A 22,692-nucleotide genomic window follows, 5' to 3' on the forward strand; every position below is an offset into this window, starting at 1 on the left:
GAAAGTTAATTTTCCCCTGAATGTGGGAGAGACAGAATGTGTGAGAAACAGCTCCTCCAATCAGATTCAGTCTCTCCCAATCTGGCTGCTCCTCCAGTCCAGGCCTGGATGTGATTTACAGGAAAGTCCACTCATTGCAGTTACTTGTGAACTCGCTGGTGTCTCAGCAGAGTGGACAACCGACCAAACCTCTTCCCACACACAGAACAGGTGAATGGCCTCTCCCCAGTGTGAACTTGCTGGTGTCTCTGAAGCGTACATGTCTGATTGAATCTCTTCCCACACACGGAGCATGAGAACGGCTTCTCCCCAGTGTGAGTGCGCTGGTGTACAGTGAGGTCAGATGAGTGCCTGAACCCAGTCCCGCAGAGAGAGCACCTGAATGGCTTCTCGTCAGTGTGAACACGTTGATGGGACATCAGCTCCCCAGAACTTTTATAGCCTTTCCCACAATCTGGGCATCTAAAAAGTCTCTCGTCAGAGTGAACTCGCTGGTGTCTCAGCAGGTGGGCTGAAATGGTGAATCCCTTCCCACACTCGGAGCAGGTGAATGGTCTCTCCCCAGCGTGCATTCGCTGGTGTGTCAGCAGGTTTGATGACTGAGTGAATCCCTTACCACACTCGGAGCAGGTGAACGGCCTCTCCCCGGTGTGAACTCGCTGATGTGTCAGCAGGTGGGACGAGGTAGTGAATCCCTTCCCACACTTGGGACAGGTGAACGGTCGCTCCCCAGTGTGAATTCGCCAATGAATTTCCAGCCTAACTGGATAATCAAAACCCTTCCCACAGTCTCCACATTTCCACAGTTTCTCCTCAGTGTGACGATGCTTGTGGTTCGACCGGCCGGATTGGCTGAAGTCTCGTCCACACACAGAACACGTGGATGGTTTTTCCTCACTGTGATAGGTGCTTTTTCCTTCCATGTTCAAAATCCGATCATATTCAGGTTGTGATAAATTAGGCGACTGTCAGATCCGGATGTGATGTTTGGTTTCAGTTTCCCGACAGAAAGTCCTCCCCTTCCAATACCCTGTGAAATTGAGTTAAAACAGAAATAAGGGAGTGAGAACTCACAAAAACACAAAGACAGCTTGTGAAATTGAGCTGAACCTGGTCATTTGGTGGGGTCGAGGCAGTGGGCAGGGAGACAGATTTTACATATCTACAATTGACCAGAACTTGGCAGCACCTCCCAAACTCTCCCCTTCCACCACCTCGATGGACTGGGATAGCAGGTTTATGTGAACATCTTCACCTCCAAATTCCTCTCCAGGTCACACACCATTCTGACTTGTCTGACATTCAGACTGGATGAACACAAACTTCCTCCATTTAAATATGTAGAATGAATCCATTGTCTTCAATCCCCTTTACAAACTCCATTCCCTACTCACTGACTCCACCCCTCTTCAATCCTCATGACAAACTCCATTCCCTACCCACTGACTCCATCCCTCTTCAATCCCCTCTACAAACTCCATTCCCTCCCCACTGACTCCAATCCTCACGACAAATTCCATTCCCTACTCACTGATTTCATCCCTCTTCAATCCCCTCTACGAACTCCATTCCCTACTAACTGACTCCATCCCACGGTAGCATTGTGGATAGCACAATTGCTTCACAGCCCCAGGGTCCCAGGTTCGATTCCGGCTTGGGTCACTGTCTGTGCGGAGTCTGCACATCCTCCCCCTTTGTGCATGGGTTTACTCCGGATGCTCCGGTTTCCTCCCACAGTCCAAAGATGTGCAGGTTAGGTGGATTGGCCATGATAAATTGCCCTTAGTGTCCAAAATTGCCCTTGTGTTGGGTGGAGTTACTGGGTTATGGGGATAGGGTGGAGGTGTTGACTTTGGGTAGGGTGCTCTTTCCAAGAGCTGGTGCAGACTCGATGGGCCGAATGGCCTCCTTCTGCACTGTAAATTCTATGATAATCCCTCCTCAATCCCATCTACAAACTCCATTCCCTCCACAAGCTGCATCCCGCTTCAATCCCCACTACAAACGCCATTCCCTACACAGACTCCATCCCTCTTCAATCCCCTCTACAAACTCCATTCCCTCCCCACTGACTCCATCCGCTTCAATCCTCACTCCAAACTCCATTCCCTACACAGACTCCATCCCTCTTCAATCCCCACTACAAACTCCATTCCCTACCCACTGACTCCATCCCTCTTCAATCCCGTCTACAAACTCCATTCCCTACACAGACTCCATCCCTCTTCAATCCCCTCTACAAACTCCATTCCCTATCCACTGACTCCATCCCTCTTCAATCCCCTCTACAAACTCCATTCCCTATCCACTGACTCCATCCCTCTTCAATCCCCACTACAAACTCCATTCCCTATCCACTGACTCCATCCCACTCCCTGGGAATTGTCTCAGGCTGAACCCTGTTTCACACCCTACACAAAATATTTCACCCCAAGCTGAGTTTTCAACTATATATCCACGAGACTATTTTCATCTCCGTACCATTGGCCGACTCCACTTAATGCGATAGGACAGAAGCCTTATTGCATTTCTTATGTTTAAACTGGACTTTTTGGATGAACAACAACCAATAAAATGGCTGACCCTCTGCCTATGAGTCAGCAGAACAAAAGGATTCACGTCTCCAATTCAGATGCATCTGAAGAGCTTCTATCAGACCATCCGTGAACTGCACTGTCCAACTGCAGAGGGAGCTACCGGAAGGCCATTTGACAAACTGCTGCTAACGGAGTCTGTGAGTGTCTTCCCAAACACCAAACCCTGAACAGAAATCATCTCTTTCTACCTATAATGGCAGAGACTATGTCAGCCTGGAATAGAAAGGCAGCTGCCAGACACTTGTGATGAATGTAGGAGATGTTTATACACATTGAGCTGGATTCTCCACCGCTCACAGCGGGGTCCCAGATGCAGCGGAGAATCGTAAAATCGATATTGGCGCCAGGCGTCGATCCAAATGCGATGCTCTGACACCCGCCCCCCGCTGGGATCAGGGTTCTAGCACACGCCAACGAGAGGATATAAATAATACAAATGGGTCTTAATGACCCATTAGGGTCAATGGCTGACACTCAGTCAGCAAGAAGGTGGAATCTTTTTAACATGACTTAGTGAAGATCTTCTCAGTGATGTTAAGGAGTGAGATGCCCCTGCAGTTGTTGCAACCTCCTCTCTCACTGCTGTTTTAAAAAAAATTGTGATGATGTTTGCATCACGCATATGGAATGGTTCCTGTCATCCATCAGAGATGGAGGAGGCCATGAAGGTGTGACTGTTGATGGGACTTTCCGTGTTTGAGCAGTTCAGAAGGCCCGATGCCTTTCTGCTTGCTCAGCAATCAATGGCCTTTTATAGCTCAAGGGATGAGTGTTCCTCGTCCAACTCAACCAGCGAGAGAGTCAAACAGAGACTGGGAGATGTCCGTTTTTACAGGAGCACAGCTCGCAGTCGTGATCAACCCAGCGAGACATCTGTTTACTTCTGTCGGTGAGAACTTCACCACCTGCCAATTTCAGCCGGGCAACTTTGGTGATGGTCGGACGAAGCACCCTCTTGATCCCATCAGGCAGAGATTTCCATTGTCACAGTCAGTCTGGAATCATTGACACCGACTGATCCAATGTTTATTTACAGAGTATGTCCCCGATTTTTACACAACTGTCTTGGCTACTTTCCCGTGATGCAGTGTTCTAGTTTATGTTGTACTTCAGGTCGGCTTTGCTTTTTGATTCAACGACAGATGTCATCTCTACTGAGTGGCTCTCAAACCAGTCTTTCTTGTGAGTTCCACCTTTACCAAATGTTGCTGCTGTTGTGTCAGAAGTGGTTCAACTCAGCAACTTCCAAACTTTATCAATATCAATGTTGCTGTTAAGTGTTTATGTCCATTTTCATAGGGCCTGTACAATATTTCACTGTGTAGTTTCGCTTCCTTCACAATTTAATTTCCAAATGGACATAACACTGAAGACGTCAGTAAGAATTGTCAGGAAGGATTAATCTGCACTTTCTAATTGGAGATGTTAATCAGTGGAACCTTCCAGACCCTGATTTGCATCAAAGATCAATTTAGGATTGAATGCATGTTCATAATTTTACTGTAAAGTGTTCCTGCTAAGAGTTCTTGAATTAAGGAAAAAGATCACAGGCGCTGCTTTTAAAAAGGGACATTGCAGTCCTGGAAATCAGTGACATCTTCAGAATATTAAACTGCAGCCAGTTAAAGGGATTGTTAACATCAGCAGAATCAAACCAGATATTGTCAGACTATCAATCCTGGATGTGTTTAGCAGCAGCAAAACAGCAGGTTCCAGTCCCTGCACTCATTTGTGAACTCGCTGGTGTCTCAGCAGGTGTTGTGACTGAGTGAATCCTGCTCCACACAAGGAGCAGGTGAACTGTCTCCCCCCGGTGTGATCCCACTGATGTGTCAGCAGTTGGGATGACCAAGGGAATCCCTTCCCACACACGGAGCAGGTGAACGGCTTCTCCCCAGTGTGAGTGCGTTGGTGCTCACTGAGGTCAGCTGACTGACTGAAACCCGCTCCACAGGTGGTGCACCTGAATGCATCCCCATTTGTGTGCATTTGGTGGTGTGATTGGAGGGTGAATATCTGAGTGAATCCCTACCCACACAAAAAGCAAATGTATCATTTCTGACCCGTGTGAATTCGCTGGTGTTCAGTGAGGATGGATAAGGACTTGAATTTCTCTCACAGGTTGTGCAGCTGAATGGTGCCTTCTCAGTGTGAACTCGCTGGTGCAACCGAAGGCCAGATAACTGAGTGAATCGCCTCTCACACAGAACAGATGAACGGCCTTTCCCCAGTGTGAACGCGTCGATGGATTTCCAGTCGGGATGAGGGATTGAATCCTTTACCACAGTCCTGACATTTCCACGGTTTCTCCATGGTGCCAGTTTCCTCGTATCTCTCCAATTTGGAGAATCAGTTGAAGCTTTGTACAAACAGAACACAATTAAGTTTTTTTCACTCTGTGAATCGTGTAATGTTTTTTACAGGCTGTTTAACTGGTTAAAGCTCTTTGTACATTGAGTGTACTGGAACCTTTCACTCCAGTGTGTGTCTGATGCACAATCAATACGCTTGAGTCCACGTGGAGTCATATCGATTCAGCTTTAATCAGATAGAACTGTACCCAGCAGCGAAGTTACAGAAGTGAAGGCTGCTGGGTACGGCACAGGTTCCTATACCCCGCCTCTCAGGGCGGGGCTATGTACATTGCCCAATGGTAGACCCCGCGGTCTAGCCAATGGTTATTCCTCTCTCTGGTACCGCAATACCTGGTATTACCACATTCACCCCCTGTTAAAAAAAGAGCCAGCGGGGTGATGGCCAGTATTGCTGGCGCCTTTTTCTGGTAGGACCAGGTATTGCAGGTACCATGCTATTGAGGGTTGCGGAGAACGTTCTTGCATTGTTAATTCTTCTTCATGGTGCTGCAATCAGACGATCGGTCGGCCTGGTCGTCCTACTGGAGCGTCTAAGTTTTGGCGGCAATCCTGGTGAGGGCCCCGGCAGTAGTGACTCCGGGAACGTGGTGTCTTCCTCCCAGGCAGTTTCGCCACCCCTAGTCGGCACTGTAAGGTCGAAGGATGGGCAGAAGGAAGGGGTGCCTGAAGGGGGCGTCGGTGCCTGCTCGGCTCCGGGTCAGGGTTCTGGCGGCAGTACTGACCCTCCGGTCAGGTACGGGGGGGGGGGGGGGGTGGCAGTGGCTCAGGCGCGCGTGGTGCTCCGGCGGGCGCCAGGTCCCGGAGGGAGACCGTGTCTTGGCGTCCGTCGGGAAATGCTATGTAGGCGTACTGGGGGTTGGCATGCAACAGATGGACCCTTTTGACCAACGTGTCCGACTTGTGCGCCCTCGCATGTTTCCGCAGCAGAACAGTTCCAGGTGTTGCTAGCCAGGTTGGGAGCGAGGTCCCCGCGGAGGACTTCCTGGGGAAAACCAGGAGACGTTCATGAGGTGTCTGGTTCGTGGTAGTACATAGCAGTGACCGAATGGAGTGCAGGGCTGGGAGGACTTCTTGCCAGCGGGAGACTGCTGTGGCTGGTCGTCCTGCTCGAGGCCTTTGCTAAGCAGGAACTGGCGCAGCTCGTCGCTCATAAAGGAGGAACCCTATCACTGTGGATGGATGCGGGGAAACCGAACAGTGTAAAAATAGTTTGGAGTGCCTTGATGATGGTGGTTGTGGTCATATCCGGGCAGGGGATGGCGATTGCGAACCGGGAGTACTCATCAATCACGTTAAGGAAGTACGTGTTGCGGTCGATGGAGGGCCCTTTGAAGTCCATGCTGAGGCGTTCAAAGGGACAGGAAGCCTTGATCAGATGCGCCCTCTCTGGTCAGTAGAAGTGCGGTTTGCACTCCGCGCAGATTTGGCAGTCCCTGGCGACAGTCCTGACCTCCTCGATGGAGTAAGGCAGGTTCCGGGACTTAACGAAATGGAAGAACCGGGTGACTCCCGGGTGGCAGAGGTCCTCGTGGAGGGCTCGGAGGTGGTCTACTTGCGCGGTGGCACAAGTGCCGCGGGATAGGGCATCAGGAGGCTCGTTCAGCTTCCCGGGACGGTACAAGATCTCGTAATTGAAGGTGGAGAGTTCGATCCTCCACCGCAAGATCTTGTCATTCTTGATCTTGCCCCGCTGTGCATTATCGAACATGAAGGCCACCGACCGTTGGTCCGTGAGGAGAGTGAATCTCCTGCCGGCCAGGTAATGCCTCCAGTGCCGCACAGCTTCCACTATGGCCTGGGCCTCCTTTTCGACCGAGGAGTGGCGAATTTCGGAAGCATGGAGAGTGCGGGAGAAGAAAGCCACGGGCCTGCCTGCTTGGTTGAGGGTAGTGGCCAGAGCTACGTCAGACGCGTCGCTCTCGACCTGGAAGGGGAGGGACTCGTCGATGGCGTGCATCGTGGCATTTGCGATGTCCGCTTTGATGCGGCAGAAGGCCTGGCGGGCCTCCGTCGACAGGGGGAAGGTCGTGGATTGGATTAGGGATCGGGCCTTGTCGGCGTAATTAGGGACCCATTGTGCACAGTAACTAAAGAAGCTGAGGCAGCGCTTTAGGGCCTTGGGGCAGTGAGGGAGTGGGAACTCCATAAGGGGGCGCATGCGTTCGGGGTCGGGGCCTATGACTCCATTTCGCACTACGTAGCCTAGGATGGCTAGACGGTTGGTGCTAAACACGCACTTCTCCTTATTGTAGGTCAGATTCAGGAGGTGCACGGTCTGGAGAAATTTACGGAGGTTGGAGTCGTGGTCCACAGCTGGTCATGGCCGCAGATGGTGACGTTGTCAAGATACGGGAACGTTGCATGTAAGCCGTACCGGTCAACCATTCGGTCCATCTCACGCTGGAAGACCGAGACCCCATTTGTGACACCGAAGGGAACCCTTAAAAAGTGGTAGAGCCGCCCATCTGCTTCGAAGGCAATGTACTGGCGGTCACTAGTACGGAGGGGTAGCTGGTGGTAGGCAGACGTGAGATCCACCGTGGAGAAGACTTTGTATTGCGCGATCCTGTTCACCAGGTCGGCTATACGGGGGAGGGGGTACGCGTCCAGTTGCGTAAACCGGTTGATGGTCTGGCTATAGTCTATGACCATCCTATGCTTCTCCCTGGTCTTTACCACCACTACTTGAGCCCTCCAGGGGCTGTTGCTCGCTTCGATGACCCCTTCCTTCAGCATCCTTTGGACCTCGGACCTGATTAAGGTCCGGTCCTGGGCGCTGTACCATCTGCTCCTGGTGGCGACGGGTTTGCAATCTGGGGTGAGGTTCGCAAACAGGGAAGGCAGGTCGACCTTAAGGGTCGCGAGGCCGCAAACAGTAAGGGGGGGTATAGGGCCGCCGAATTTAAAAGTAAGGCTTTGTAGGTGGCACATGAAATCCAGTCCCAGAAGGGTGGCTGCGCAGAGGTGCGGCAGCACGTATAGGCGGAAATTGCGGAATTCCCTGCCTTGGACGGTGAGGTTCGTGAGGCAGAACCCTTTTATCTGCACCGCGTGTGACCCGGAGGCCAGGGAGATCCTTTGTTGGGTGGGGTAGGTGACCAGAGAACAGCGCCTTACCGTGTCGGGGTGGACAAAACTCTCCGTGCTCCCGGAGTCGATGAGGCATGACATCATGTGGCCGTTGATGCCGATCGTCGTGGTGGCCTTTGCTAGCGTTCGGGGCCGACTCTGGTCCAGGGTGACGGAGGCCAACTGCAGCAAGGAGTGAAGATCGGGCAGCGCATTGTCAGCCGTGTTGGGGGCTTGAGGCCCCATCCAAGATGATGCCGTCCATGGCTCGCACATGGAGTCCGGGGACTCCGAGGATGGCGGCGGGGAGAAACAAAATGGCGGCGGGGAGGGACAAAATGACGGCGCACTCTGCTCCCACGAGGCGGAAGCCAGCTGCAACAACGGGTTTTGGTCGGGCAGCGCGTAGCCATCCGCGCTGGGGGCTTGAGGCCCCATCCAAGATGGCGCCGGCCATGGATCGCACGTGGAGTCCGGGGACTCGGACGATGGCGGCGGGGAGGAGCAAACTGGCGGAGGTGGGCCTTGGACGGCCGGGACCCGCCAGAAAGACTGCGCCCGTGGGTCGGCCGTGGCCCTAGGGCAGGGAGGTGGAGGTGAGCGCTGGAGCGGGGCGTGCCACTGCGTTTTGGGCGGTGAGCGCTGGCCGATCGGGGCCCGGAGTGGGGCGTGCTGCATTGTTCCGGGTGCGCAGAAGACCGCGGCCACGGTGCAGGGCGGGGTGAGGTGGGCGGTCGGGGCCTGGAGCTGCGGCGTTTTGGGCGGGGAGGAGTAAACTAGCGGCGCATGCTGCTCCAGTGTGACAGAGGCTAGCTGCAGCGAGGGGTTTTGGCCCGGCAGCGCGTAGCCAGCTGGGGGCTTGAGGCGTCGGCCAGGATGGCGCCGGCCAGGGGTCGCCCGTGGAGTTCGGGGACGGAGACCCCGACGATTGGGTCGGCGAGGGACCAAATGGCTGCGCGTACTCCTCCAGCGTGGTTGCCGTGGAGAAGAAAGGCTGTGGCAGCGATGCTGCCTGGCGGGGCAAAAACTGCGGTGCACGTTGGGCCGGCAGGGCTGGGGAAAGGGAGTGTGGCGGTGGGCCTGGAACGGTCGGGGCGTGGAGGAACGGCTGTGGTTGCGCGGTGGGCGGCTGGAGGAATGGCTGAGGGTAGTCACTGGACACCGCGTTCACTGCGCTGGCGAGGCAGACCGCGGCATAGTGGCCTTTCTTGCCGCACCCTTTGCAGGTGACGGTGCGGGCCGGGCAGCGCGCGCGCGGGTGATTCGCCTGGCCGCAGAAGAAGCAGCGTTGGCCGGAGGCGGTAGCGGGGCGCCTTGCTGCCCAGGCCTGCGGAGTTTGCGGGTAAGGCTGGGGGTTAGGCGGGTAAGTCGGGAGGCCTGCTGCGGTGGGGTGCCACGCAGCCCAGGGGGACACGGTGCGTGCGGGGGCGTGCGCCAGGGCGTTTCTGTACGCCACGTCCATAGACCCTGCCAGGGCCCGGGCCTCGGCGAGGCCCAGCGTCTCCATTTCGAGCAGCCTTCGGCGAATATCGGGGGATATCATACCTGCCACGAAGGCGTCTCGAATTAAGAGTTCGGAGTGCTCATTCGCCGTCACCGCTGGGCAGCCGCAGTTTTGGCCCAGCACGATCAGCGCCCTGTAGAAATCTTCTAGCGTCTCATCTGGGCTCTGCCGTCTCGTTGCCAGCAGGTGACGGGCGTAGACCTGATTAAGTGGACGAATGTAGTGTCCTTCCAGCAGTTCCATGGCTTTATCATAGTTCGCCGCCCCTTCAATCAGGGAGTAGTTCGCCGGGCCGACCCGCGAGCGTAGGAGGTGCATTTTCTGCCTCTTCGTGGGGGTGTCGGCAGCCGTCTCGAGGTAGCTCTGGAAGCATGCCAGCCAATGCTTAAAAATCTCGGTGGCATTTTCTGCGTGCGGGCTGAGCTGCAAGGCACGCCGGCTTGATGCGGAGGTCCATCCTTCAAAAGTACTTATCTGATTAAATTGATGCACAATCAATACACTTGAGTCCACGTGGAGTCATATCGATTCAGCTTTAATCAGATAGAACTGTACCCAGCAGCGAAGTTACAGAAGTGAAGGCTGCTGGGTACGGCACAGGTTCTTATACCCCGCCTCTCAGGGCGGGGCTATGTACATTGCCCAATGGTAGACCCCGCGGTCTAGCCAATGGTTATTCCTCTCTCTGGTACCGCAATACCTGGTATTACCACAGTGTCTTGATGGTTTTCCAGTCACAGATGTTTTAAATGGTGTCGTACAGACAGAACACACAAACATTTCATCTTCCAAATCAATTACTGATGATATTCAGGCCGTGGTGAGTCAGTGACTCTGTCAGATAATGCTCTGATGTTCAGTTTGAGCTTCCTGTTCATAAATCCACCATTCTCATGCCCTGGAAAAGGAGTTTACAAAACTTGAAATAGAGGAGAGAAGTTCTAAATGTACAATTCTATTTTCCATGAAACATATTTTCCCGATTTGTACCTGTAAAGCAGTAAATCCTAATCCCATGGACTCTGTTGCCTCCTGGGGCTGGATGCAAATCCTACAGTGACTAACAGTCCCACATTTTACTGGAATGTATGTGTATCCACTGTCCCAGGCAGCATGCTGCCTGGATGTTATCCGTCACATACATTGGATCTTTCTCAATGCACAGAACCATGTTCCTTACTGTTTCTGTGTTCCAACAGCTCTGGCAGAGACTTACCCCAGGCGGCCTGGTCCCAGCTCTGGCAGAACGCCAGCCTTTCAGTGCAGGCTGTTCCTTAATTTTCACCATGAGAGTTGGTCAGCTCGGCAAACCCTGCACACCACCTTCGCAATTCTTTTCCTTACAGCTCACCCCCTCCTTCCCCTCTGGCTGTGTTCAGTTCTCAAGCCCCTCTGTGCAAAGTGAGAGTAAATTCAATTAATCAATTTTGCCTCCTGGTCACTGGGACCCTGAAGCCCCGCCCACTCTATGTCCCTTCACCAAGATGGCCACACCTGAAGCCAACAATCCCCGGGAGCTGGAAACCTGGGACCTGCAGGTGGGGGTTCAGGGTCTCCAGCGGGTGTTTGTGAATCCTCCCCGCCCACCTGCCAGGGTTTCCTTCCTTGGCAGAGATCAGAGTCCTCATTGATTTGAGTGCAAAGTGTAAGTTCTTATTTCTTGTCCCCCTCCCCCATCCTCTGATGTGAACCATCCTTCAGTGTCTGAAGCAGGATGGTGCCCGTTAACCTGGACCTGTTCTCGGGAGGGCGGGAGAAGCCCCGCAGCTGCAAATCAGGGAGCTGACAATGATTGTGAGGGGTTTGCGGATCCACAAAGTGTTTCCAAACCCACCGCCTGACGCTGTCTCCACTTCTCCGGGACAAAGGACTTTCTCCCCAAGCCGACACTGGATTTGCGCATGCTCCAAACTCTGTCTGCGCAATGATGTCCACCTACAGTCGCAGGACTGCTCATGCTCTGCATCACAATGACCGGCTGACTGACGGAAGGTCAGGACCAATAGGAAGAGGGGGTGGGGCTGGGTGACTGAGGGAGAGTGGCTGGTTCTCCCACCAATCGGAGTGAATATGGGGCGGGACTGAGCCCCGATCTCCCTCATTGGCTGAAACTCTGCAACATTTTAAAAGCTGATTTGTCTCAAACTCCAGGAGAAAACTGGACCTTTCTGTTTGTGGCTTTAAACAGATGAAACCCTGTGGGTGTGGAGCAAACATTTCAATATTTCTTACTGAAATGTGGAAATCTGAAACTATGTTTACACAATTCAGGGGCTGTCTTCAAAAAAGGAACAGGGCAGAGAGGAAGTACTACAGTGTCTTGTTTTTGGGTTACTGTGCATCAGTTTGCTCTCACTTACCGTTACCAGTTTAAAGGTATGTTTTGAATCACTAGCTTTTGGTGCACTGCTCCTTCCTTCCATTCACCTGAGGAAGGAGCAGTGCTCCGAAACCTAGTGATTCAAAACAAACCTGTTGGACTTTAACCTGGTGTTGTAAGACTTCTTACTGTGCCCACCCCAGTCCAACACCGGCATCTCTACATCTTGTTTAAAGGTGTCAAAGGCGCTCAGGAACTTTTAAAGATTGACACACAGTGAGCAGGATTGTCTGTTCCTGAGACTAAGTGTTCACTCTGGGGAAGGAATTGTGGACTCCCATGACATCAAAACTGGCGACGAACCTGGACTGATTCAGTGACTTTGGAGGGGCTAGCACCGCTGCCACATGGAACACAATTGATTCCAATGACAAACGGTGCAGGATTCATCGGGTCTGTGATTGACTCTCAGGAGGCTGACAAGCTGCAGCCGCATATGCACATTACACTCCCCACACACATTCATCCCAGCCAACAAGATGGCACTGGTTGTGCTGGAGCACTCCCATCCCACTGATGGGTCAGCTGAGGCCAGAGGGCACCTAGCGGAATGCCCGAGGGGACACACATACGATCTGTGGCCCTAATTTCACAGTGGGCAGTCGCAGTCATGCGCAGCTGCATGGCTGCCTTGCAGTCTGCGGCAATAGTGCTTTGTGCCCATCCACGCTGACCCCACAGCCCACCTCCTGGCCATACCCCACTACTCCCCCGAACTTGGCAGAACTCCCCCCGGTCAGCGGCACAACTGTCAGCAAACTATGGCGATGTTGGACACTTTCCGAACCCCTTCTCACTCATCAGCCATGATGCCTGTTTCAAGATTTTTAAAAGCACAAGTGAACCTCACCATCGGGAATTTGGCCCATCGGAGGCGGAGAATTGCCGAGGCCCTGGAGAATACCGGGTCAGGCCTGCCAATTGAAGCCTAACTTCATTGAAGCCTACTCGTGACAATAAGCGATTTTCATTCATTTCAATGATATGCAAATGCCGTTTACTGTATGTGTATTCCGGAATGCCGCTGTCAAGGCAATGGAGAATTGTGATATGGCATGAAATTGGTGCCCGTCGCGATTTCAGAGTCGGAACTGCTTCGCCACCCAATCGCGTTTCGCGATTCCGGCGTCGGTTGATGGAGAATCCCAAACAGTAACTGTCACCCTGTTCAAAATGAAATAAAACTAACTGGTTGACTTTACCAAGGAGATAGGTACTACCTAGGCCATGTAGACAGACTAGGAAGCCTTGTCCCTACATTTGTTCAAAATTGATAAGGAGGAAGGGTTGAACTGAAAATGTAAATTTCAGCGGTGCTGGAAATGAGCCCTCAGTCTTTCCTGGAGGTGCCAGACTGAGAATTACAAATCTTATGCCTTTATACAAAAAGGGTTGTAAAGATAGCCCCAGCAATTACACACCAACTAGTTTAACATCAGTTGTTAGGCATGCTTCAAGAATCAATTATTCCAGATAGAATTGATAGTCACATGGAAAAATTAGGGCTTATTTGGAAGAACCAGTATGGATTTCTTTTTTTTTTCTTTTTTTAATAAATTTAGATTAACCAATCAATTTTTTCCAATTAAGGGGCAATTTAGCGTGGCCAATCCACCTAGCCTGCACATCTTTGGGATGTGGGGGTGAAACCCATGGAAACATGGGGAGAATGTGCAAACTCCACACGGACAGTGACCCAGAGCTGGGATCGAACCTGGGACCTCGCGCCGTGAGCCAACAGGGCTAACCCACTGCGCCACCGTGCTGCCCAGAATGGATTTTTAAAGGGGAAATCATGTTTCATTAATTTGCTGGAGTTTTTATGAAGGTAACAGAAAGGATTGATGAGGGTAATGCTGCTAATGTCGTGTACATGGACTTTCAGTAGGCATTCAATACAATCCAACATAACAAACGTGAGAAAAATTATAGTGCATGTAATAAAAGAGACAGTAACAAAGTGGATATAAAAAAGTGGCTGAATACGAGGAAACAGAGAGTAACAGTCAATGGATATTTTTCAGGCTGGAGGAAAGTATGTAATGGTGTTGTTCCCCAGGGGTCAGTATTTGGACCCTTGTTTTTCCTGGAGTATATTAATGATCTAGATCATGGTCTGTGGGGGACAGTTTCAAAGTTTTCAGATGACACAAAACTTGGAAGTGTTACAAACTGTGAAGAATACAGTGTAGAGCTTCAAATTGGACATAGGTTGGTGGAGTGGGCAGATGGGTGACAGATTATTCAATGTGGAGAAGTGTGAGGTGATACATTTTGGGAGGAAGAGCATGGAGAAACAATATAAAATAATGGGTAAACTTCTTGAGGGGGTGCAGGAGCAGAGGAACCTGTGTGTATAGGTGAGGAAGTCATTAAATGTGGCAGGATAGGTGAAGTGAGCAGTTAAAGCATATAATATGAGCTTGATTAATAAGGGCATAGACTACAGGAACAAGCTGGTTATGCCAAACTTGTACAAGACACTAGTTAGACCTCAGCTGGAATATTGCATACAGTTCTGGGTGCATTACGTCTTCCAACTAACCACAGGAGACCCAGGGACAGGTAATAACAGTTTATTCATGATTCAAGCATGGAGAGAACTATCGCAGAGGAACCTCTTGAGTAGCACCGTCCCCTGATTCAGCTCTTTGTCTTTCCCACTTATATGTTTCATATCACCTGGCTGGAGCTCAGAAGAGTGGGTGCGGTAGGGGAGGGTGGTGATCATATGGGAAGAACAGAATTTCAACCTGGACACAGTCCACGAGCACAGTGACCATCCACATCTTGTCCCTATTGGAAAGAAAATCAAGCACAGTATTTATTCTCAATCTAGTTATCCGACTTATTTTTATTTTGCACCTCACACACTTATCACCAATATAACACAGATACTGTACTTCCTTCCCTCATTTGTGAATAGCCAATAAAAGACTTGTTCCTCCCAATTCATCCAGATCACCATGTCGAACATCCCAATTAGTCTTCCTGTCACACAGCCAGATTAGTTTGGATACAGGTTCAGGTGGTGACGAACAACCTGGTGTTTTCTCAGTCACCAGTGCTAATTATGAACATATGGGGACATGAAAGAGAAACACTCCCCCAATCTGACCCCTAAACAAAATTAATTCTTTTGCAAGACATCACGATGTAATGCAGGACAAATTAGAGCCACTTTATGATAGAAAACCTCATCATGTAGGATGGGTGAGACCTTACTTGCTGTGAAGGATGAGGGAAAGTCTTTGCAATGGTGTACCACCTCTTTGACCATACTCACTTTAGGGTTAGGGTCCTGACAAGTTTTTAAATGAGTTTAACTGGAGTCTGACACACCGGTGCCAATGATTGTGTTTTGTCTTTTGGGTGAATCCCACAGAATCTCCTCTACAGCAGCATTCCTGGTGAGTCAGTCTGCCTGGTTATTACCATTACTCTCTTCACTGACTCCTGCTGCTGCTTACAAATAACAATTTGTCCTGGATTTTTCAAGCATGGAGAGAACTATCACAGAGGAACCTCGAGTAGCACCTTCCCCTGATTCAGCTCTTTGTCTTTCCCATGGGGTACGGAAGGGTGGTGATCATATGAGATTCTAAATTCTCCCTCTGTGTACCCGAACAAGCGCGGAATGTGGTGATTGGGGGATTTTCACATTAAATTCATTGCAATGTTAATGTAAACCTACTTGTGGCAATAAAGATTATTATTATCATCCCAAATCATTCAGAGTTTTGAGTGGAGGGTGAGCAGTTTCCATCCTGCTGTGCAGAAGCTGTATGTGTGTTTCTTAACCAGAGAAGTATGTTTTCAGAGAGGGTGTTACAACTAATGGAGCTTTCAGAATCATTTTAATTTTATCAGGAACAATTTCAAGGGCTGTGATTATTATGATGTCCTGAGATTATGGGCTAAATACCGGGGTGGGTATTTAATGAGGATACTACAGCTGTTATTGGGAATCAAAGGCACAGCAACCATACTGATACGGACCTTGTTCATAAAACACAGATTCATTCACAAATCACAGTACAGTCTAAGAGTGATGTGGGTCTATTAGAATTGGTTTGCTTCCTCTGACAGATTTGCGGGGTCTTTTCATACTGCAACATTCCAGCCAAGTGATAATGGGGGGCACGGTAACACAGTGGTTAGCACTGTTGCATCACAGCGTTCGGGACTCAGTTCGATTCCTGACTTGGGTCACTGTCTGTACGAAGTCTGCACAGTCTTCTGGTGTCTCCATGGGTTTCCTCCAGGGTGCTCTGATTTCCTCCCACAAGTCCCAAAAGACATACTTGTTAGGTGAATTGGACATTCCAAATTTTCCCTTTGTGTACCCGAACAGGCGCTGTGGTGTGGTGACTAGGGGATTTTCACAGTAACTTCGATTTTAAAAAAAAAAAATTGATTTGATTTATTGTCACATGTACAGCAAAAAGTATTTTTCTGCGGCCGCGGGAAGGTACACAGTACGTACATAATAGACAAAAAAATAATCAACAGAGTACATTGACAAATGGTACATCGACAAACAGTGGTTGGTTACAGTGCAAATCAAGGGGCCAAACAGAGCAAATACATGAGCAGGAGCAGCACATAGGGCGTTGTGAATAGTGTTCTTACAGGACCTCAAACCTGTAAGAAAACATAGAAGAACATTATTAGTAATTATATAAGAAGTGGAAAATACTTTTAGTAGGTCAGAACGGTGATAGGAGATAAAAGAAAAGGGTGTGGGGCGAGAGCTCGCAGAGAGTCGCCATGCTCTGGCACCATCTTGGATCTTTGCAGTGTTCATAGAGTATCAGAGAGTGTCATAGAATTTATAGTGCAGAAGGAGGTCATTCAGCCCATCGAATCTGCACCAGCCCTTGGAAGGAGCGCCCTACCTAAGCCCATACCCCACCCTATCCCCATAACGCAGTAACCCCACCCAACACAACCGTTTTGGACACTAAGGGCAATTTAGCATGGCCAATCCATCTAACCTGCACATCTTTGGACTGTGGGATGAAACCGGAGTACCCGGAGGAAAACACCTCGCAGACACGGGGAGAACGTGCAAACTCCGTGCAGACAGTGACCCAGCCAGGAATCGAACCTGGGACCCTGGAGCTGTGAAGCAGCTGTGCTAACCACTGTGCTACCGTGCCCACTGTACTGGGGTTAATGTAAGCCTACATGTGACATATGATTCTGATATTAATTGTGACATTGCAGGATATGAATGCCTTTAATTTGGAACCCCATAATTCATCTGCTCTATCACATCAGGATACTCCCTTAACTTGGCCCTTTGTTAATAATGTCACTGTGGTTTGTGCAGTCTGTCAATTGTTGAATTAACTCAGTTAGTATAAATGCTTTAAAAACTCTGCATGGTCACACAGAAGAACTTTGAGAAATGAGGCATAGCAGATCACCAATTCAGAATTCATCACATTTTAAAATTAATTCATCTCAAATGTTAACAAAGTTATTTTGTTTTAATTGTTTGATGTTTCAATGGTGCGAATATTATCCAGCATGCGCCGCGGCTGTGAATGTGCCCGATTCATACCACAGGAACCCAGTGCGCAGGCGCAGTACCACTTTGTTCGGAGCCCTGCGAGAACGGGAGAGGCGTTTTGGGCGGGTGAGTCGTGGGGCGGAGGGAGGAATGGAGCCGGGAGTCGGGGTGGGGAGAGAACGGAGGCTTTATAAACACCCAGTGCAGGTCCCACGATCGGAATAAGAGTCTGCAGGACCCGAGTTTGCAGCTGCGGGGCTTTTATCGGGGATCAGGCCCAATTCCACCGCCGCCACCTTCCATCAGCGGGGAGCAGAGCGCATGCGCGGCCATCCTGCCATCTTTGATCACAGAATCCCTGGAGTGTAGAATGAGGCCATTCGGCCCATCGAGTCTGCACCAACACTTTGAAAGAGCACCCTACCTCGGCCCACTCTTCACCCTATCCCCACCTGACCTGTGGCAGGAAACCAGAGCAGCCGGAGGAAGCCCACGCAGAAACGGGGAGAAAGTGCAAACTCCACACAGTCACCCAAGGCCGGAATTGAACCCAGGTCCCTGGCGCTGTGAGACAGCAATGCTAACCATTGTGCTACCATACTGCCTAAGGGGCTTCAGGGTTCCAGTGACCAGGAGAGAAAATGTATGACTCATTGATTGAAAGGTCCAGTTTACTGTTGGAGGGAAAACTTGCTTATTGGTAGCACAGTGGTTAGCACAGTTGTTTCACAGCTCCAGGGTCCCAGGTTCGATTCCCTGCTTGAGTCACTTTCTGTGCCCACGCCTGCACGTTCTCCCCATGTCTGTGTGGGTTTCCTCTGAATGCTCCGCAAAGTCCAAAGATGTGTGGGTTAGGTGGATTGGCCATGATAAATTGGCCTTGGTGTCCCAAATAAAGGTTAGGTAGGGTTACTGGGTTACGCGGAAAGGGTGCAGGTGTGGGCTTGAGTAGGCTGCTCTTTCCAAAGGTCGGTGCAGATTCGATGGGCCGAATGGCCTGCTTATGCACTGTAAATTGTATGCATGTATGGATTCAGGGTGCATCTGATGCCATCTGAATCACAGAAGAATAAGATAATCAGAATTAGCAGCAGGAGAAGGCCATTCAAACCATTGAGGCTGCTCTGCCATTTAATAAACCCATGGCTCATCTGATCATTAACTCCATTTTCCTCCTGTCCCTAATGCTTGACACCCTTGAAGGTAAAATGGTGTGCAACACAGCCTTGAATATACTCCATGGCCCAGCCTCCACTGTTTACTGGGGGAAAGAATTTTACCAGCTACTGGTTCTCTGAGAGAAGCAATTTATCCTGTTCTCTGTCTTAAACCCTTATTTTTAAACTGTCCCTGCAGTTTTAGATTCCCTATTGAGGGCAAGCATCCTTCCAGCACTTTTCCTGTAAACTGCCCTCAAATACTTATATGCTTCAGTAAGATCGCCTCTCATTTACCTAAAATCCGTTACACACCTTGTCCACCATTTCCTCACGAAACCAACTCCTTCTAGCCAGGAATCTGCTCAGTGAATGTTGTCTGAACTGCTTCCAATTAAGTAGATCCCACCTTAATTAATCCTACACCAGGAAACGTGTAGAAGGAGAGAATGTTATGAATTTGCATCCCTGACTGACGGACTTTGAAAACTCCTTTTACAAGAGGTTAGAATTGGAATAGTTGCACAGCAATCTCAAATCAAGAAAAATGTTTCTCTCTTAATTTGTAACCACAATTGACACATGGCTCTTGTAATCTCCTTTTCCAGGGAGTTAGAAGATTTGAAGACTGTGCTTTTTCTCTGATTCCAGAGAATTCTTTTGAGCTGCTGCTCCAGCAGCAGGGTTTAAATTTGAAACCAATGAAATGGTTCCAGAGGTGAGTATTATTGAGCATTAATCTTTAATTTAGAGTTTTTAGTGTTGTGCTTTGTTATCTATGCTCTGGTTCCATGGCTATGGGGCAGGTTTGGCTCCTTTACTGTGGATCTGAATCCATATTTCACCCATTGCTCGGTTTCCGCTCTGCCCTCCCTGATCACCTCTCTGCCATTGTTTAACTTCTTCTGCCTCTATTGGTGTATTTATTTTATTTTATTAATTTTTCCAATTAAGGGGCAATTTACATGGCCAATCCACCTACCCTGCACATCTTTGGGTTCTGGGGGTGAGACCCACGCATACACGGGCAGCAGTGACCCGGGGCCGGGATCGAACCCCGGTCCTTTGCGCTGTGAAGTAGATAGTAGATTTATTTTAACTACGTTTGGTATTTTACTGTTATTTCTTCCAATGTGTCTGAATGAAGATTTCATTGCTGCCCACCCCTCGGCTATGTGCTGCTGATTTACCATCTTTATCTTCCCATGGTCAGGAATTGTTTTTCCTGCGTAGAGATCATTTCTCTTCTGTTCATCAGCTGATATTAACCATCAGATTCTGCACCATATTTATTCCCTATAATTGAAGATTTGAGATTACTATCAGACCAGCCATGATCTTATTAAATGGTGGAGCAGGCTTGAGGGGCTGAATGGCTCCTGCTCCTTGTTCGTATTGATGCTGCACACTCTGAGATATTATCTCTGTTTCTCCTGCCACAATTACTCGCTGACATATTGAATATTTTCAGCAACAACAGTATTTTGCTATTATGTTGTTGGAGGTGTTTCTCATAGAACCCAAGTTTAGAAGCAGAGATAGACCAATTGAGGACACAGTACAGAGGTTCATCCCAAAGAAAAGAAAGGTTATCAGAGGGGGGATTAGGCAGCCATGGCTGACAAAGGAAGTTAGGGAATGCATCAAAGCAAAAGAGAAAGCCTATAATGTGGCAAAGAGTAGTGGGAAGTCAGAAGATTGGGAAGGCTACAAAAACAAACAGGGGATAACAAAGAGAGAGATAAGGAGAGGATCAAATTTGAAGGTAGGCTAGCCAGTAACATTAGGAATGATAGTAAAAGTTTCTTTAAATACATTAAAAACAAACGGGAGGCAAAAGCTGACAATGGGCCGCTCCAAAATGACGCTGGTAATTTTGTGATGGGAGACAAGGAAATAGCCGAGGAACTGAATAAGTACTTTGCGTCAGTCTTCACAGTAGAAGACATGAGTAATATCCCAACAATTCCGGAGAGTCAGGGGACAGAGTTGACTATGGTAGCCATCACAAAGGAGAAAGTGCTAGAGAAACTAAGAGGTCTAAAAATTGATAAATCCCCGGGCCCAGATGGGCTACATCCTAGAGTTCTAAAGGAGATAGCTGAAGAAATAGTGGAGGCGTTGGTGATGATGTTTCAAAAGTCACTGGAGTCAGGGAAAGTACCAGAGGATTGGAAAATCGCTGTTGTAACCCCCCTGTTCAAGAAGGGAACAAGGAAAAAGATGGAAAATTATAGGCCAATTAGCCTAACCTCGGTTGTTGGCAATATTCTAGAATCCATTGTTAAGGATGAGATTTCTAAATTCTTGGAAGTGCAGGGTCGGATTAGGACAAGACAGCATGGATTTAGTAAGGGGAGGTCGTGCCTGACAAACCTGTTAGAGTTCTTTGAAGAGATAACAAATAGGTTAGGCCAAGGAGAGCCAATGGATGTTATCTATCTTGACTTCCAAAAGGCCTTTGATAAGGTGCCTCACGGGAGACTGCTGAGTAAAATAAGGGCCCATGGTATTCGAGGCAAGGTACTAACATGGATTGACGATTGGCTGTCAGGCAGAAGGCAGAGAGTTGGGATAAAAGGTTCTTTTTCGGAATGGCAACCGGTGACGAGTGGTGTCCCGCAGGGTTCAGTGCTGGGGCCACAGCTGTTCTCTTTATATATTAACGATCTAGATGACGGGTTTGAGGGCATTCTGGCTAAGTTTGCCGATGATACAAAGATAGGGGGAGGGGCAGGTAGTATGGAGGAGGTGGGGAGGCTGCAGAAAGATTTGGACAGTTTAGGAGAGTGGTCCAAGAAATGGCTGATGAAATTCAACGTGGGCAAGTGCGAGGTCTTGCACTTTTGAAAAAAGAATAGAGGCGTGGACTATTTTCTAAACGGTGACAAAATTCATAATGCTGAAGTGCAAAGGGACTTGGGAGTCCTAGTCCAGGATTCTCTAAAGGTAAACTTGCAAGTTGAGTCCGTAATTAAGAAAGCAAATGCAATGTTGTCATTCATCTCAAGAGGCTTGGAATATAAAAGCAGGGATGTACTTCTGAAGCTTTCTAAAGCATTAGTTAGGCCCCATTTAGAATACTGTGAGCAATTTTGGGCCCCACACCTCAGGAAGGACATACTGGCACTGGAGCGGGTCCAGCGGAGATTCACACGGATGATCCCAGGAATGGTAGGCCTAACATACGATGAACGCCTGAGGATCCTGGGATTATATTCATTGGAGTTTAGGAGGTTGAGGGGAGATCTAATAGAAACTTACAAGATAATGAATGGCTTAGATAGGGTGGATGTAGGGAAGTTGTTTCCATTAGCAGGGGAGACTAGGACCCGGGGGCACAGCCTTAGAATAAAAGGGAGTCACTTTAGAACAGAGATGAGGAGAAATTTCTTCAGCCAGAGAGTGGTGGGTCTGTGGAATTCATTGCCACAGAGGGCGGTGGAGGCTGGGACGTTGAGTGTCTTTAAGACAGAAGTTGATAAATTCTTGATTTCTCAAGGAATTAAAGGCTATGGAGAGAGAGCGGGTAAATGGAGTTGAAATCAGCCATGATTGAATGGTGGAGTGGACTCGATGGGCCGAATGGCCTTACTTCCACTCCTATGTCTTATGGTCTTATAATTAAGAACGGATTTGTATTGCGGAGGGTGTTGGTTGTGGAGGTTGGTCTCTGGCCTCCAGTTACAGTCCTTTTTGACAGAATCATTGAATGATTACAATACAGATGGAGGCCATTCAGCCCATCATACCTATGCTGGCTCATCCCACTGCACTGCCCTTTCTTCACTTGCCTGCAGCATTTCTTCTTTCCAGGGTCCTGTCCAATTCCCTTTGGTTTGTTGTATCAGTTTGGCTGGAATGGAGATGCAGGAGAAGCTGCTGGGTTGAACCCCGAGGACTTTGTAACCCAGTATTGAGCAATGATTTTGGATGTGAAGTTGTCAAGAGAGGTACGGGGAATGCACTAAGTCATCATCCTCGTTTGGAGAGTTGGTGCAGACACAATGGTCCTTCTGCACCCTAACAATTCAGTGATTGGGTGATCAAGAATAGTCAGCTCTCTGGTCAGCTCTAGCATGTGCTGCTGTA

General features: G+C 49.4%; 1 protein-coding gene across 4 annotated transcripts in view; it reads left to right on the top strand.

Moving 5' to 3' along the window:
• The window catches only part of LOC140419680 (uncharacterized), a 33,173-nt gene that overhangs the window by 7,067 nt on the left and 3,414 nt on the right, over positions 1 to 22,692 (top strand). For 2 of the 4 annotated variants that reach the window (XR_011945974.1, XM_072503601.1), the window contains exon 3: positions 19,209 to 19,318. The gene's annotated coding sequence lies outside the window, so the exon portion shown is untranslated. Of the gene's footprint in view, positions 1 to 17,504; positions 17,570 to 18,442; positions 19,105 to 19,208; positions 19,319 to 22,692 lie in introns of those variants that run through there. The other 2 variants (XM_072503602.1, XM_072503603.1) reach the window with 2 other exon arrangements.

Source organism: Scyliorhinus torazame, chromosome 5, assembly GCF_047496885.1.
Source record: "Scyliorhinus torazame isolate Kashiwa2021f chromosome 5, sScyTor2.1, whole genome shotgun sequence".
NCBI lineage: Eukaryota > Metazoa > Chordata > Chondrichthyes > Carcharhiniformes > Scyliorhinidae > Scyliorhinus > Scyliorhinus torazame.